The following is a 16,040-nucleotide window of genomic DNA, read 5'->3' as shown; positions in this document are numbered from 1 at the left end:
TAAAACTTGTTAAGGACTTCAGTGCCTTTTATATGGCAAAATTTGGTACTCTGTGACAGATATAAAACCCTGCAGATTAGCATTTTAAATCTAGGAGTCACTTTCTACACAACTGAAAACTTAGCCACACCACACAGTATCTCACAAGCTCTCAGGCATTGTGTAGCAACTTGGTTTGTTCAAAATGTGATGCAGAAGGGCCCTGTTTTGCAGAAGGGCCCAGCTGTTATGGTTTGTTAACCTGCAAATGAGCATCAAGCTGTGAAAGAAAATCTTCAAGATATGACCTCTATTAATTCAACAAGGATTTTTGCACCATTTGAATGATAGTCTGCCCAGTTTTATTTTTTTGTGTAGAATTTAACCTAGAGGCCATGGTTAAATTTTTATTATTTTATTGTCAGATTTTTCAAAGATAGTTTGGAATACACAAAATATTACTGGAACAAACATTTTTTGTGTTTTAGTGCACTTATGTGGGGTAATATTCTTCAAACCCAGTTTTCTGAAATCAGGGTTCTGGTTTTTATGTACCTTTGCTTTACAATGTTTCACAGCCCCTATAATGAATGGGTTTGCAATGACTTGGAAAAGTCAAGCCAGTTTTTTTTTTTTAATTTTCTTAATAGTTACTTTTGAATCTAACCTTAGGTATAAGCTGTAAACATGCTGTCTCCCAGAAAATGTCTTAGATTTTCAAAGATGTTCAGGGTTAGCCTAAATCTACACCACTGCTTAGTGAAAACATTAAATGTAGATTGATTTCCATCGTTATGGATAAACCAATACCAAGCACTTGTGAGAGTCTCATCTTCATTGTTTATAGGTTGTAACTCTGACTTTAACTCCATTATTGAAATGGAAAATAAAGCCCCTCCCAGAAATTTTAAGATTGGGCATGGACAACTCTTTTTCTAAGCAACAGACTGAGTGGCTGAATCAGATCCATAAAGAGCAGCATGTGTCCTGCTTGAGGATGCAAGGTGAGCACCTAAAACTGTGGAAGAGTCTCCTGGGGAGCTCAGAGCACCTTGAGCCATAGGAAGGGCAGGGGCTTGGGGATCATGAGGCACCCTTTGGTTCAGGGCTTGAAGCTACCCCTTTTCTGCTGCTGCTTTACTGACTGCCAGGTAGCATCCACTTTTCTGGAGTAAAATTTACCAAGCCCAGCTTGTGAAGGCTGTTTTGATGGTGCTCCATCCATTGTTATGTCCATGATTTGTAAGTGGCTGGCTAATAGGGATAGTGTGCTATGAAAAACTCCGTTCCATAGATGGGACCTTGTCAGTGACAGAAATATCTTTTTCCTGATGATTCTTTAGTTTAACCTGATTTCCACCACCATCTGCATCCTAAATTAACCCTTGTTTCCCAAGACTGTTCACTACACCACACCATAGCCCCTATTGGCCAGGGTATTTTATTAGTGCAGCTGAAAGTAGTCTTCAAATAGGAAAAATTCCACCTGATCCATTTTATAATTTTGTCATTTGATGCCAAGCTTTCACACAGTAGAATAAGTCGCAAGAAATAAAACAAAAAATGTCAACATGAAATAAGATGCTCAAGGTGTCCTTGCTCATTGCAGGGGGTTATAACTTGATCACCTCTCAAGGTCCCTTCCAACCCAAACTATTCTATGATTTTATAATATGTTAACTGAAATATTAGTCATTATAAAATTCCTCTTAGTTCATACCAAGTTTTCCTATTATAACATAAAGATTACAGAGACTAACACGCAGTTTAATTACATTACATTAAATGATTCAACACATTAAGGTAAAAATGTTCTGGATTTGATATTACTTGGCTTGGATTTATATTTTGGCTGGAATTAAATGAAGTTTTTCTAATGTTTCTGACATAAACATTTTAAGCAAATACTTTGTAAAAAAATCCTTTTTGACAATTAATTTAATTTAATACAATCAATTTAATTTTAATTAATTTAATTTAATACAATTTAAGAGGTATCCCATGAAAGTCACAAGCTATGAGGCAAAGCCACACGGAAATTTATCTGAATGCATGTTTTTTATATGAAAGAGAAATATTACTGGATTCTACATTCACAGTGAAGGAGGAAACCAAAAGCATTTCATCATAGGTTAACTGAGTTAAATTAGAAGATGAAACAGCTTTCAAAACACAGGAAAAACTCAATTACTTTCTATTTTTTTCTCCCTTAGTGCTGTTACACTTTCTCTTTTAATTCATCCAGTGTTTTTCCCTGTTTGGAACATTTTTAAGCCAGTATCTGCCATACCTATAGACGGAAAATATTTAATTTGAGAAGAGAAAAATCCAGCCTTGATACAAGGGTTGAACCTAGCAGCAGAAGTTGATATAATTCCCAGTGAAGACAAATGGTGTACAGTCCTGGGCTTATTTTGGCACTTTGGGCTCTCCTCCTCACCATTTCCAGCAGCACACAGAGCCCAGCAGGACCAATCTCTCCCACAGCCCAGTGCTGACTCCTGCATGCAGAGAGCAGTGTCATGTTTGCTGACAGAAATCTTCCTCCAGCCTCTGTGCTGGCCAATGTAACACGAGGTTTTCTAAAATAAATAAGCTCTTCTACTATGATTTTATTGTATTTTCACACATGAAGATATCATTGCCCTCTTGACCTCTGTAGCATATAATAAATAGAAGTTTTGCCCTTTAAGCAACCTTCTGCTGTTTTTCTTCTCTTCCCTTTCTGTATTCTCTTGTCAGTTTAGCAGGGACTTGATTTACTTTCTTTTTTCCATTCAGTGTTTGTCTTTCTTCCCACTTCACAAGTGTCACAGCATCTACACTTCATTGTATTTGATCAAGTTAGATCACATATACATAGTGAAGTCCCTGAAACACACAGACACTGCAAGAAGAATTAAGGAGGTCACACAAACTCTAAAAATCACATTTTATGAAACTAGCATAAAATCCAGTGCTAATAAAAGGCAGTCAAACCACAGATTCTGCAGAAAGTGTCTGCTATGAGGCAGCAGGCTGACCACTGTTTCCTGCCTGCCAGCTAAACAGAATGGGATGCAACTTATTATCTGCTGGCTTTTCTGCCAGTCTGATAAGATGCAATTCACATTTCAAGTGGTGAGGCTGTGATCTCCTTCAACAGTAACATTTTCATTGCAATCACTGAATCTGTCCCTCTGCCTCACTCCAAACACTCATGTGCTAATGGGAAAATGTTGAGGGCCAATTCCTATATGAGTATCTAGAAGCTTGCTACTGATGTGGAGAATAGCACTGTTTTCAGCAAATTACCAGATCCCTTCCTTACCCCAGGAAAAAATTGAGGAGTGTTATCCCATCTCTGACTTGTTCTACTTAATTCCAGAAAGTAAAACCTTTTTTTCCTTTTCTGAGTTAAGAGAACAGGGAACCAGCAAGTGCCCCAGCTTACAAATGTGTCAAAAGCAAACCCACATTTCTGGCAGAAAGTGCTGCCCTGGGGGCGGAGGTTGCTTCCCACAGTGACTGCAGCACCTGCTATGTCTGGAGCATGTGAACAGTAAATGTGAACATTTCCTGAGATTTAGTTTGAGCTCCAGACATCACAAAGGTAACACAAGTCATTACACTTTGTGCAAGAAAGAAGGATAGGTAGAGTTTATACAGATGTTAAAGCAGATTATTAAGGGCAATTTGTCGGTGGTACAATTCTTGTGCAGCAGCTGGAAGAGAGGTGGTGTCCATTTATGTGCATATGGATGCCATGTCCATCTCTCTGCACTTATCCCACTTTGCTTGTGTTTGCAAAGTGGGACAAGTGCAGAGAGATGGACTTGCCTCTCCTCAGCCCTTAGCAGGCAAAGGTTTGGAAGTCCAAAAGCTGCAAGTCCTCAAACCACCATGGCACCTCAGACTACAAAGGACCTCTGGGGCTGGAAAGTCTTGCTTCCCTGTCTCTGCACCAACACAGCTTTTCTACAGGACATGGAGTGGGGCCAGGCAGACATACTACTGAATTAGTAGTAAAACTGTCATCACAACCAAAAAATGATGGGGCTTGAGCCCGAAAGACCAACATTTCATTGCACAAAAAATGAATACTCAGCAACAGCAAACACTGCACTCACCCGTAATGGGAAGTTTACCCTATATTCAAAGATCAAACTTTATACCAAAACTCCATACACTCAGAAATAGTCAACAAAATGTAACTGCTCTCCCCAGACACAAATGAGAGCTCCCAAATGTAACAAAATGAGCCAAGATGGAATTGACAGCTACTAATGGAGAATGTAATCCTTCTCACAAAATTCAGCAGAGGAAATTTAGCTCTTAGGAATAGGTGCTATTTATCATTTGTTTGCAGTTCCCCAGCTGATCAACTCCCAGCTGTACACCAACTAAACATCAGGGGATTAACTCAGCTTTGAAATGGAGTAATCAGTCTATTTGGTCTTTGAGCTGCCTCTCACATGCCTCTCACATAATCAAAATTCCTTAGAAACACATGGCATTATTTCACTATTGCACCAACAAACTCTAAAAATGATAGTTAAGCCAAAAATTGGATGGACTGTGAAAAAAACTCTTTGAATAACAAACAATATTCTATTTGGTAATGAACTGGCTAAGAACTGTTCATTAGAGATCCTATTAGAGACCACAAGGATCTCTTGCATCACTAGTCATAGATATACTAGTTTATGATATCTTAATGTGCTGCTCACAACACAAACAAATTTCTTAGGCTGAATTGCCATAGACTGAAATAGTCAACTATGCAATGGATTATTTGTATGATGAAGAATTAGCCTAGCCATGGGAAAATATCCTGGTTTCCTGGTGCTCATCTGCTTTCACTGAGATACTGGCTGGTCTTACAGGGAGCATTTGTACTTGATATGCATTTCCTACTGTGACGATGGGATACATTCACAATGATTTACAGTGATTGCAAACACAGAACTTCAGTTCTCTGCCATTTACAGATGACACCAACTTGCACAGGATGAAAATATCAGCTACACATCAGCAGTCAGTGCAGGTTTACAAAACTTCAGGCCGCTGTATGCAGGTTAACTCTGGTTGTACATTTATACACATAGAGACCTCAACTAGGCACCTTATGGCTCCATCCTCTGACAACATGACAGACACTTCAATTTTGCTTCTGGCACAGCATAGTAAACCTATGGCCATCTCAGTTATAATCTCCAGTGCTAGTGAAAAAGAAAACAAAAAAGCCACAGAGGCCAAAGGAGAACGATCCCATTTGGATTTCTTCCATGTGTAAGTACCAGCTGTTGCAGTAGGAAGGTATTGGGATTTTCAGCAGAAAAATAGCTGCTAAAAAGTCTCTTGCTTCCCATTCTGGATTTGTACCTGTAAATACAGGCTTGGGTCTTATTTGTTTGTTTGCTTTTCTTACATGGGCTTCTGCTCTGTCATGCACTGACAATCTTGCTCAACATGTTAATTAAATGTTTAATATATATTTCAGCTTCCTTCCATTAATATTCATTTGTAAAAGCCTGGGTCAACTCACCCATTAAGTTCAGATACGTATAATTTGTTCTTAATGTATGCTCATTATTTGCTATGAAAATATGAAAGAGATTTCTACACAAGCCTTTTCTTCAATACAATTTCATGCATAACCAAATAGGCAGTACAAATAGCACTGGCTCTATTTTTGGATCTTTGCATCATGAGGGTTAGGGTTCCAGGCACGTGTGCTGCTGCAACGCAATCTGGAATCGTGTGCAATAGCAGATCACTTGAGAGCATACATTTAATTGTGAGCTGTCAAATGTGTGTCAAGGGTTGGTTCAAAAATCATTCCTGAGGCAAGATGACTCGTGTCTTTGTACTTCTTACTTCCAACCCAGTAACGTTTTGTTGAACAATGATAAATACTTCATTAAATATTTTAATTAATATTTTGCTATAAAATTACAGGCAGTTATTTAAAGATTAAAATAATTTAGTAATTATAATAATTTAATAATTTAAAGGATATATAATTGCTATTTTGAGAATCAGACAGAAACATTATTTAGGGAAGAAAAGTATTTCTTCTCACCTGTCCTATGCTTTATCTGAATTCAATAATTCCCTAGCAGTGAACATTAGCTAACAATCCTTTGCCAAGAATAAATCAATGAATCCCCTTAATTAACTAGTAATGCCCATGGTAAGTTAAGGCTTCTACATCTGCATGTTTTAGACAGTGACAGCCGAAGATTAATGTTCTTGTCCTTACCAGCAGCCTCATTCAGCAAAAGAGCAAGGTGCATGCTAAACTGAATTTCTCCATCTCCTCATTCACTCCTCTACCACTAAGCAGGCAAGGCAGTCCTGCTGCAATTTTTCAGACCAAAATTGCAGAGTTCATGAGACTTCTGCTTTCACAGAACAAACACCAACCACATAAGATGAATGATGGATCCAGAAGCAGTACTCTTCTTATATGAATCCCAGGTTTCCATCCTTGCCAAGCAAGTTCAGGACAATCAATGCACAAAGCTTGATGTGATTTTAGTTATTACTTTGAACAGCAAAGATACAAGAAAAGTCAGCTTTGTCTTTTTCTTTTTTTTTTTTCAAAATAGGAAAGGATGTTGATCTTTAATTTTTGATAAGGACTATTTTGTGGTCTGAGTATATCAACCCTCCCCTTTGCATCTGTCAGAAGCGTTAATTTAAAAATAATCACTTGGTGAATGCAGAAATAACAAGTTTCAAATTGTCAGTTAAAAGGATCATAAAAAACCCCTTAGAAATTAGGCAGATAGCTACAAATATTTCTTGGAACTTCTTTTTCTCTATAAGTTTCCAGTAAGTTCAGTGGTCATAGGGGTACCACAATTACTGTCTCGAATTTTAAACTGATCTTTGTCTGGAAGACAAGAGTGACTGAAATAGGCCTATCCAGCTGAATTTCTCAACAAGAAAATCCAAACAGCTTTTCTAACAGTTGTTTCTAAATTTTTCTGAATCCTTTACTCAACATTTTTGGGTTTTTTTTACTTCTGAATGTATAAAAATTCACTAGGTAGGAAAAATTAATTCAGACTTAAAGGACATCTTTCAATTTAAGCAATAAGGAGGTACCACACACGCTAATATCTTCTTAAAGGGTGATGCTCCTGGGTTTTTATCTAGGGTATGGTCTAGAAGAGGGTCCATGAGATGAATGAATGCCCAGAAGCTCTCCCAAAAATACTTCAGACTGGGGTGGTAAACCAAAAAAATATATTGGCGAACCAAAAGCACTACACCAGGCTAAACTGGGACATACTGATACATTGACAAGATTACTGGGAGGTCATGGCCTGTTTCAAACTGCACCTAACACAGCACATAGAGTGAGGTGGGGAAGGGGGTTTGTGAGAGAAACCAAAGTTGGCTGGAAGGGAGCAGGATGTTGCACGGTCTCCTCTCTGCACTGTAAAAATCTTGGTTCCCACTGCAGGAGCTTTTTCCCAGCTGCTTTGTTTGCTCTGTGATTACACGTGTGAGCAACCAGAATTTATGAGTCCACACAGGTCAAGTGAAAGGCTAAAATTTTTCATTCCAAGAAAATGACAGGAGAGGGAGTCAAGCGAAAGTTCAAGTCAAAGGCTGTGAGGAGTTAAACACAGATGAGTCAAGAGCTCACATGTGGACATATCCCAACAACAAAATGCTTCTATACTTCCTCACTAAATTTTTCAGTTCTCTGACTGAAACATTTTAGACCCATTAACGTGATTCCTCTAATAGTGCAGACAGCCTTTTTATGCAGGGATGCCTCTGGAGATACGATAACTGGAGGAATACTCCTCTCTATCAGGAGAACTGTCAGAGGAAATTACTCTAATACATGTGCACACAGCTCCTCCAGAAGAGGAAGGCTGCTCCCTTATGGGGAGATGAATGGAACCTCAAGGATGTTGTAGGCTTTGGTTATTCCCTTTTGTTTCTTGCTTGAAGCACTTTTAGATCATGTTAGGAGATTTTAAGCACTAGAAGTAAATGAGAGCTTCCATTTAGTTTTCTGGTAATTTAATGTTTGGCAAGCTGGAAAATATACAGATTAATCGATCTGCCAGGCTCATCTGGTTTAGCAAATTAATGAGTCTGTGTGAAAAAGAAGAAAAACTGCAAAAGCTTTCCTTCCCTAACAGGTTACATACACATTAGCTGAGTGTCTGTCCTTCCTCTCCAGTGGGGGTTTAGGAGCTCAGCAATGCAAGTAATAGGATTTCTATTGACAACAGTGATTTCTTTGGTCTTTGAATAGATGCTAAGGATTGTGCCCTGCTCTACTGAACTGCTTGGGAAACTTTCCACTGATTTAAAGAACATTTCCGTTATTCTACAGCTATAAAAGGGGTTTAAAAATATATGGGAAGCAGAAATTCTCTAAGAGAAGGTCTAAGGCATACCTCTGGATGAATAAATTGTCCCGATGCTGTCCCAGGCAGATCAAAACAACTTCAGAAAATTCTGTTTCTTTTGAAGTTTAAACAGAAACAGTCCACCAATGCCTTTTATATTTCCAGTTTGCAACACATGTCTGGAAAAGGGGAGAGCAAGATCCAGAAAGGATCTGTAATTGTTTTCCTGCTGAGGTTTCACAGGTGGACCAATAGGGGCTCGTGCAGAGGGAGCTGGGAGGATGCTGGAAAATCCCATAAGCACAGTGAAGAACTGCAGACCTGTTGTGTCCCTTACACAAATGCACTTTCCTCGTGCTGGTGGCATGCCAATTTCCATCCCACCTCTGGGTCACCAGCTCCTCAGTCTCACTCCTTTCCACGGCAGCTGCCCCTCAGCTGTGGCCAGCTATGCCCGGCACACAGGGCAACAGCTGCTGGTTGCACTGAGGCAGGAGCTCCAAGGAGTGCCCAGCCCAAATGTGTGTTCCCACCATCGTCCTGCTGTAGAGGGGTCTCTGTTGTCACTTAATCCACTGCTACTGAGTTATGAACAAAGAGAATAAGAGCAAAAATTCAGAGGCTGGATCAAACCCATGCCAAGCCCCAGTGTGACTCCTGCAGGCATCCCTGAGAAGGCTGGGGGGAAGGTGCAAGAGGAGCATTACACAGGCCTCAGGCTGGCAGAGAGGGATAATTTCCAACCTGTTGTCATCCTCTAAAACACTTAAAAGGATGCTTTCTTGCATGATACAAACATTTTTTGCATCACAGACAGTACACCTCTCCAAGTATTCTTTAGAATTGTTGGCATGTTTAAATATTTATTATAAACTAATATGACACTTCAATGAGATAAACACAGCATTTATCTCATCTAACAGGCAAGAAGACAGTTACTCAAGTGCCTCCCAGAGCCATTAAAAGTTCAAGGTCTGAAAAGGGATCCTCTTCTAATTGTAATCTTGCAGGTGGTGCAGAGTCAGCAGTTTGCCTCTCTGGGAGCAGGTCTGCTCTGCTCACACACCACCACCTCCAGTTAAATTTCCAAACTATCAGAAATATTGGGAAAGATTACTCTGCTTGTCATCAGTGACCAAAAATTACTTTTAGAAACAGAGAATGCCATTAGTGACCTCATAGGAAAAAAAAGATTAATATGAAGGGTGGGTTAAGCCTAAGAGATAGCCTAAGGCAGTGTTTGCACTTTATCAGCTTCCACTGAGTCAGTATGTTTATTTTTTTTATCTGTTTGTTTTATAGTAGCTGAGGTATTTGTTAATAACAGCAGCATTTTTGTATCAAAATGTTAATTTCCATACATAGGATCTGAGTTTAAATTACATAAACCCAAAGAAGGGAGAAAGCATCCTGAGAAAGACACAAGGGATACATGGAGGTCAACAAAATGCAATTGTTCAATGATTAACCATGTCCAAAGGGCCCAGGCAAGCAAAGTAAAACCTCCATCCCCAGACAGGCAAGCAACCACAGGGAAAGGTGAAGGCATGATATCCACATTTTATTACCCAAATGGAAACCAAGCCAGACTGCATTTTAGAGATATAAAGGGAGATGCAACAACATAATTTAAAACCCAAGGAAAATAAACTTTATTGGTTCACATAAATATCAATGCCGATTGATTGCTGGGGAACTAGAATATTAACAAGCCAAGCAAGTTCACTGTCTGCTCTAAACAGACATAACTGCAGGTCAGCATGCAAATTCCTTCTATTATTTATACAGTCCCAGAGAGTTATAGGGCATTGCATACTGCATAGAATATTAGCAAAGTCATGGTCCTGCAGAAGAAATACCCTCTAGATTTTAACTCTGGTTGAAACATTCAGAGCAGACCTGAGAAGTGACAACAGAGCATTATCAGTTCAACACGATGTCACCACGCATGCTCCAGCTCCCCACGCAAGTTAGTTTGTGTTCAGAGTCTTTACAACAGCTAATTATTCCATTAGGAACCCCTGGAGAAGTAAATGAGGGAATGATGACTCCAAGATTTGGGCTAAGCAGTGGGAGAATGGGTAACTGAAACACAGCAACCAAAGTCTTCAAAAAATGAGCAGAACTATAAGGCCTCTGTTGGGACTTCTTCCTTCAGCTATTGGTTATTTCTGGTATTGAGCAATTTCCAAAGCACAGTGTGAAGAAAAAAAATGTAGCAACATTCCTTGAAAGTCAAAGAGCTCAGAAGAATTAGAACATTAGTACCAATTTCATGTGAGAATATGTATCAGCCTTGGACTGAATCAATGAATGTTTTTTTCTTGTCTCTTATGAAGATAGTTCTGTATATCTTAATAGTCTGAGACTTCCAGTGACTGAAAGTCATTAATAAAGGAAGAATAGCATAGATTTTTTTTGTGCTTATCAAAGCTACTACCAGCATTTCCATTCTGTCAGGTGAGAAAATGCTCAAAGATAAATAATTAAATTAATCCATTAATTTATGTATTATGTACAGGAGTTGGCATTATAATGGCTTTCACATTTCCCACCAGGATACAGTCTCTGCAGTTTACATTGCAAGTACACATTTTTTCCTTGCAGTCATAATTTATCTCACGACTTCTGCTTTCTGACTAATGGGGATAGAATCTTTATTCCCTTCCCTGCTGTCACCACTCAGCCTTGGAGGGACTGGAACTGCTCTGCTATCCTCACTGCCCAAATAATCCAGCTGTTTACCCAGACCTCATGTTCTTATGGTACACATGGGAAAGGCCCTTACACAAGACTCAAAGTGCTTTAAACCCTGTTCAGTTTGCACAATGCTGCTCTAGCTCAAGCTAGATCATGGCAACTTTGAAGCAAACCAAAAGCAAATTCCACAGAAGCCTGACAAGAAAAAAAACCCTCCTATTCCTTTTAAATTATTTAGGAAATAAATCTCAAAATAATTTTCCTTTTCTTCATGGAAACTCTGAGGTTCTTTTTTTACATCTCTTTATTAAAGTGTCATAAAAAATGGACAGTTTGTTTATAGAATGATATCACCATCATTCCTTTCAAGTATAGTGCTGCTGGCACATGCCCAGCAATCCTTCTGGAAAAGACACCTCCTGTACAGTTACCTGTGATGGACAGGGAATGGACCCAGCTCCTCATTTGCTATGTAACCAACTCATAAGAATTCCTCAGTGCTGAGAACTCAATGCCAATTAAAATACAGTGTGTTGAAAGCCTTATTTCTGTCATTTTTTCCAGTAGCAAAGAAAGCCTGAGAACGAAAAAGTGAAAAAGGGGGTGTTTTTCATGAAAACAAAATCTTCATCTCAAAAATATAAATTTTGTTTTATTTAATAAAAGTGGGGCAAAACAAGAGTAGTGGAAGACAGAAGAACTTTAAAGATAATGCTTCTTCCTATGGGAAAAAAAAAAAAAAAACCTAGTGGGAGAAACTAAAAAAAATTTATATATATTTTACATCAAAAGAATATTTTCCAGAATAAGCTTCCAGAATAAACTTCCAGGTCTAATTAGGAAGGCTCTCCTGCCCTTGATGCTAGGAAGGGCAGTCTCTACCTGCTGGTAGAGAGCTCCTGAAGTCACAAGGGCAGCAATAACAGCATCAATATGAGGGTCCCAAAAAGCAGTAGGAGCCAGCATTTATTGATTTTGGCAACAATAAGGCTCATTGATTTTACTGCTTGACACAACTAGAAGCAAAAGAAAAATCCTCTTCAAGGAAGATATGTCATGTGTATTCTCTGAATACTTTAACAAAAGAGGCCCTTTGGAAGCAATATTAATATTCTACAAAAGCCAGAGAAAATCTGGCATGTTTTGAGGATGGTGCTGAAGGATCTGAGACATAACCAAGGATGAGTGGCAGCCTCTCACACTCTCACCAAGATCACAGCTTCCACTACTTTCTTGCTCAGGTGGTTTCAGTGGCTCTTCTTGGTACTGAGAAAAGGACAGAAGAAATGGCAGTGTAGGAATGTCAAAGGGTGAACAGGAGTCACCAGCACACAATCCTCTGGATTATCTGCATCTCATCTAACAAAAAGTAGTTCAAATTAGAACAATATCAGGCCCTGTATTGGCTGTGAAAGAGAGCACTTGAAAATCTCTCCAGAAGGAAAAGTGAAGGAGCACATTCATTGATGGTAAAAGAATGTACCCATGCATTACCTACCACCTTTCTTCTCTTTGCATATCAGTCTGCAACTTCATTTCTCCTAAAGATAAAGTAATCTGACTGAAAACCAAATAAGCAAGTACATTTCATTGTTTTCCTTACCCCACTTAGATAGCATAGATTGTAGTTTGCAGAGTAAAGCATTTCTTGGGTATTATATACTATTGCTTCATTTACTAGCTGAGAATAATAAAATATTAACAGAATTAACAGATTACTGTGTTCAAGACTCTTGGCAGTTACAGATTCTTGATATTTTTTCTCTTTATAAAGAAAGAAAAAGGTAATGAAAATAAATTATATGTCTTGTTTGAAGGCACTCAGGTCTACTCTTTAAACAGAAATTGAACAACAGCGCTTTGAATAACAGAGGGAAATAACAAAATGTTGTTTCTGGTTGACCAATGAATATAATTTTGATTAGTTGATAATTTTAAAACACAACAAATCCAAAAGAAATATTTTACTCTACCCAAAATAAGCATTTTTTATGTTTATAATTTCTGGTGCATGCCAACATCATTCAGCAGCTACTTTTAAAGTATAAATTATTTCTTAATATAGTTCAAGCATTTAATTTAGAAAATATGTTTACTAAATACTTGGGCTTTTCAAATCAAAATAATTTGCAAAAGTGTATATTTTGAAAGCATTTTTCATGACCCAAATCAAAATATCTGGGAAAAAAAGGGTCTAGGTCTGTTCATTCTACATTTTCCTATTCACTACATTGTCCTTTTCATTTATTTCAGGACTAAATTAGAAAAGAATGAAAATCAAATGAGCCAGAATAGGATTGTTTTCTCCATTTAAAAGCTACATTGCAGAATGAAGGGATATAATTAAGGGCCATCAATTATCATTATTATTTTCCCAGAAAAGAGAAAAAAGGCCCTTGCCTTTTCACTGCATTATGTGACCACAAAAGAGAAAATTACAAAATAATTTTCTTAAGAGTTTTCCAACATTATTTGGTCACCTTAGAAGCTGAACATCATTTCTGGCAGTAACCTTGCCAAGGAACCTGGTTCTATCTCAGTTTTATCACCAAAGTGGGTTACTCTGTTTTACAGATTTTAGCCTAAGAATTTAGAAGCCTGTTATATTTGTACATACATCTTACCAAATCTTAATCTGTTTGACATAGCTAAACAACATAAAAACTTAGTAAACATTATTCAGATTGTACCAGATACAAACCAAAAGTGTTTTTAGCAAAAGGCATGTATGAATTAGAATTATTCAGTTCAATTTCAATTATTCTACTTCTGAAGTGGCTGTAAATACTGATCAAGACATCCAATCATGCAGAAGACTAAGACACAGGTTGGAAAATAAAACTTTAAGGCTGGAAAAACTTATCAAGCCTTTCTGTGTCTTATTCTGTAACAGATCAGCACTGGAAATAAGCAGTCACACTGGTGAGTGTAGACAAGACATCCAAAAAAGTAGCCTGGTATAAAAAACTTGAAAATTACCAATCTTCAGAAAACCTTCTCCTAACAGCAAGAAAAATATTCTCAATATCCTTTCAAGCCTCAAGGTCATGGGTGGAAAAACCCTGCCATTTCAGAGGTTCAAGTATACAAATATCTAAAGCAATCAAGTTAGCATTCAACCATATCTAAATTTGCACTTATTGGATGGAATTTTGCAACATTAATATTTGACAGAAAACACTCTTATTATTATTATTTTTAGCTATGAATTGAAAAAGGCAGAACCCATACAGCAGCACTGGGTAGCAGTGTGAGGGAAGACAGGAATCCCAAGTGTAAGGTAGAAGATATTTTCATCAACAATCACAAGGCTGAAATATAAAGGACCATAGTCCACCCTGCACCCCAAGTGCAAATGTTCATAACTGGATATGAAACTGGAATGAGGTACATGAAGCCCTTCTCCACTCAAACTTTTCATAGCAGTGATAAAAATGCTCTGAAGTGAAAGAGCAAATACATCACAATGCTACCAATTCACTGATGAGTAGGGGAAAACACCTCCTAAACTCATCTAAAGGTGGCACTGGCCAGAAGAGAAATCTTAACATTGACATGGGCTCAAAGGTTGTTCATCAGCAAGTCTCACAGATCTACCATGAAACTAACATGTCTGCTCAAAGGATGTTTCATGTTCCTCATCTTTATCATCATCATGTGCAGTGCAGAACCAAAACTGGATCCCTACAGACCCAGACCTACCAAGCTTCCCAAAACACCACGATTCATCCCAAATATTTTAGATTAAATGGGTCCAAGGGAGAACTGTTCTTAATATCTGCCACATGTGCCCCCCAGAATTTCCTCCAGAACCTTACACAGCCTGTCTTTGGCACAGGGATGCAAGCTGGTATCTGAGCAAGCATTGAGCACGGGGCCACAGGAGCAAGCACTCGCTGTGGCTACTAAGTGTGTGAACTGACAAATCCCATCTGTGTGCCTTAGAGGTCTCAAAAACCCTATGCCCTCCCCACCTTACTCCTGCCTTTAAACTGTGCATTTCACAGATTTTAGCATGACTGAACTAGATGGCTGACCTTCCACCATTCTCACCCCTTTAGTAGGAATAAAAGAAAACCCAAATACTGCCTGTGAGAGTGGCTGAGGTGTAAGGGAAGAGTTCCCTGCCAGTTTCTTACAGACAGCTTGGAAATTAAAGCCATTTGGTATGAACCACTATGGAGAGATCATCTGTAAATACCACACATTTGCACTCCAAACATGACAATACTAGAGCCATAATGATGTTAGTCCCTGTGTGAGAGGAATGAGCTGTATGCCTTCACCTACCAGAGAGGAGAGGGTGGGCACATTTCTGATGTGAACATATGCACAAATGAGCAGCTTTTCAGGTAGCCCTCAGTGTTGTGTTTCCTTCTTTCTTTGGTCTGAAGATGCCATATACACTCAATGCAAATTATAGAAAAAATGTATCATTAGGAGTCACAGATTTCCAAACCACTTTGGCAAAGAAAGCAGTTCTCTAAATTATAGAGATAGGTTGTGATCTGTATTTGCATAAAAACATGAAAATGTCTACTGTGTGATTCAAATACTTCTAGCACTTTAGCATAATTACTGTTCCTGCTTAAAAATCACCCATGGAGAAATGGATTAGGCCTTAAAATATAGCACAATACAAAATACATCTTGTGAACTGTACAGGTTCTAAAATGATCTTGAAACTCCAGAGGTGGCATGATTTAAGGTATACTCTCAATTTCTTCTATATTATAGACTACACCTTCAACCCCAAATAGTAGGATGTCATTAGCTCTCAAACTTTGTAAGGTTCATGGCCTAGTAGAAGATTTCATACTGTGCATCTGCATTAGAGTTTTTATTCTGTTCAGGAGTGTACTTTTGAAACAGATCTCCTGGTCACTGAATGAGCTTTAGTTCACGTGATAGTCTCAAAGCACATGGACCTGAAGGCACACTGCAGGAGTGCCTGCATTTTACTCCAACCTCTAGTGGATGAACTCCCCACTGGAACAG

The 16,040-nt window shown here is 38.5% G+C and overlaps 1 protein-coding gene across 3 annotated transcripts in view; it reads right to left on the bottom strand.

The window, feature by feature from the left end:
* The window catches only part of ZNF804B (zinc finger protein 804B), a 219,329-nt gene that overhangs the window by 119,691 nt on the left and 83,598 nt on the right, over positions 1-16,040 (bottom strand). The gene's annotated exons all lie outside the window — the stretch shown is intronic.

Source organism: Zonotrichia leucophrys, chromosome 2 (genome assembly GCF_028769735.1).
Source record: "Zonotrichia leucophrys gambelii isolate GWCS_2022_RI chromosome 2, RI_Zleu_2.0, whole genome shotgun sequence".
NCBI classification, from domain to species: domain Eukaryota; kingdom Metazoa; phylum Chordata; class Aves; order Passeriformes; family Passerellidae; genus Zonotrichia; species Zonotrichia leucophrys.
This window is presented reverse-complemented; position numbering and strand designations above follow the sequence as displayed.